Source organism: Coregonus lavaretus (assembly GCF_964263955.1).
Source record: "Coregonus lavaretus genome assembly, contig: HAP1_SCAFFOLD_848, whole genome shotgun sequence".
NCBI classification, from domain to species: domain Eukaryota; kingdom Metazoa; phylum Chordata; class Actinopteri; order Salmoniformes; family Salmonidae; genus Coregonus; species Coregonus lavaretus.
Window position 1 is genome coordinate 207,090 of NW_028163880.1, and position 2,948 is coordinate 210,037.

Genomic DNA, 2,948 nt, shown 5'->3' on the forward strand with positions numbered 1-2,948 from the left:
TGTGTGTCTTTTGGCAATGGAAGCTTGCACACACGCGTGTGGGGAGCGATTGTTGCACCCCGCCAGCGGTGTGTGATTGTGTCTGGGATTGAAACCACCTCTATTGGGAGCTGCCAATCCTCAGATATTGAAATGCTGTATTTGTCCGCAGCTCACCAGTCATCTCCCTCTCCTCAACTCAGAATGGCACAGAACACCTTGAGAAGAAGAGCGAGAGCGAGACAGAGAGGGAGAGGGAGAGAAGGGGGGAGAGAGAGAGAGAGAGGGGGAGGGAAGAGCATGGGGATGGAGAGAGCTTTGGGTGGAGATAAATGGAGAAGTTAGCATAGAGAGGGGTAGAGAGAGATGAAAGACAACATTGTCTGCGGTGAGGGTTGCATCAGTGTATGCTCTTTTAATATGCAGTGATGTCAAGGGGCTTCACATGAATTTTATGGCTTTTCTAGCAACAATATCTGTTTCCCTTCAAAATTCGCCGAAATTATGGATGGTCTATTTTTGACGCATTAATTCCGCGTGGTTACAGGGTTAAGTGTGCATGGTTACTGGGTTAAAACAGAAACAACTCAAAGGGTTACGTTTAGGTATTAATTCCAAGTGGTTAAGGTTAGGGCTATAGTTTGGGGAAGGCTTAAAACAAAATAATTAAAAACGACACGCTATTACAGTAGTATTACAATGAAGTATTATCACGGCTTGCTAGAGTACTGTGAACTGCGGTCCAGCAGTGGTCTAAGTTGCGCGCTCTGGCTCCGAGCATCACGAGTTCACTCCCAGTGCTGGGCAATAGTTTATATTTTTGTGAGTGCCAAGGAAGGCATATAATGGACGTTCTGGGGGACCTTTTGAAACGTCTGAAATCGCTGTCTATTTCTAGTGATCATTCTGTTTCTAGTCCACACAAACGTCAAAAACCAACGTCCTTTAGAATCCAAAAAAACACAAACACAGGGAGGCAGTCAAACACTACATGGCTCGTCGAACATCTCATTCCAAAATCATGGGCGTTAATATGGAGTTGGTCCCCCCTTTGCTGCTATAACAGCCTCCACTCTTCTGGGAAGGCTTTCCACTAGATGTTGGAACATTGCTGCGGGGACTTGCTTCCATTCAGCCATTAGTAAGAGCATTAGTGAGGTCTGACACTGATGTTGGGCGATTAGGCCTGGCTCGCAGTCTGCGTTCCAATGCATCCCAAAGGTGTTCAATGGGGTTGAGGCCAGGGCTCTGCAGGCATGTGAAGTTCTTCCACACCGATCTCGACAAACCATTTCTGTATGGACCTCGCTTTGTGCATGGGGGCATTGTCATGCTGAAACAGGAAAGGGCCTTCCCCAAACTGTTGCCACAAATTTGGAAGCACAGAGTCATCTAGAATGTCATTGTATACTGTAGCGTTAAGATTTCCCTTCACTGGAACTAAGGAGCCTGAACCATGAAAAACAGCCCCAGACCATTATTCCTCCCCCACCAAACTTTACAGTTGGCACTATGCATTCGGGCAGGTAGCGTTCTCCTGGCATCCACCAATCCCAGATTCGTCCGTCGGACTGCCAGATGGTGAAGTGTGATTCATCACTCCAGAGAACGCGTTTCCACTGCTCCAGAGTCCAATGGTGCCGATGCTTGGCATTGCGCATGGTGATTTTAGGCTTGTGTGTGGCTGCTCGGCCATGGAAACCCATTTCATGAAGCCCCCTGACGAACAGTTCTTGTGCTGACGTTGCTTTTGGAACTCGGTAGGGAGTGTTGCAACAGAGGACAGACAATTTTTACGCGCTACGCACTTCAGCACTCTGCGGTCCCGTTTTGTGAGCTTGGGTGGCCTATCACTTCGCGGCCGTTGTTGCTCCTAGACATTTCCACTTCACAATAACAGCACATACAGTTGACCTGGGCAGCTCTAGCAGGTCAGAAATTTGATGAACTGACTTTTTGGAAAGGTGGCATCCTATGACGGTGCCACGTTGAAAGTCACTGAGCTCTTCAGTAAGGCCATTCTAGTGCCAATGTTTGTCTATGGAGATTGCATGGCGGTGTGCTCGATGTTATACACCTGTCAGCAACGGGTGTGGCTGAAATAGCCGAATCCACTAATCTGAAGGGGTGTCCACATACTTTTGTATTTAACTGTTCTTTAATTTCTTTAGTTTTAAAAGGAGGTTACAATATATAAAAAACAATACAAACCAAAACACAAGGACAGGCCCGGGCAGACTTACACCACATTCACGCCAGAGTTAATCTTTGGTTGGATGACAGCCTGGTCCAAGAGCGGTACTCGTTGCGGTCCCATCCATGGTGCACTGGCTGGGTTCCACTGGAGAGAGAGGAGAAGCTGGATCAGTTACAATCATTCAAAACATAGTAGTACTTCACTCACACAGAGCGGTGGGTGACGTTCGTTCGGCTCTTCTCGAGCAGGTTACACAGTCTCTGCTGGTAGCAGCTCCTCTCTCCTCAGGGGCAGCAGCAGCAGTATCCAGCGGCGGCGGTAGTAGCACTGGCTTGAGTGAGGTCTGTGCTGTCCGGTGGTGTGTTGCTAGTGTCAGTCCTGGCTTCAATCTCCCCAGCACTGGCTGATGAGCTCAGCAAGTTTACCCTTGATACAGTATTCGACGTCCATCCATGTGAGCGCTGTTACCTTCAAGTAGGTTTCGGTTTTGCTAGGGTGTTGTGGACGGGGATGGTGGATGGACGTAAGCATCTGCCTCTGATTCCAAAGGTTGCAAGTTTGAATCCAGCGACAGAAAGTGTTTTTTGATGTTTTTGTTTTAAGTCTATCCTAAACGTTAACCATTCGGAGTTAATGCCTAACCTTAAGAATTTGGAGTTAATACCTGAAATTAACCCTAACCTTAAAAAATCTAACTTAACCTTAGAAACATTTGGAATAACTTTGAAATTTGACGTTTGAGAAACATGGATGAACATCAAATTCTGACGTA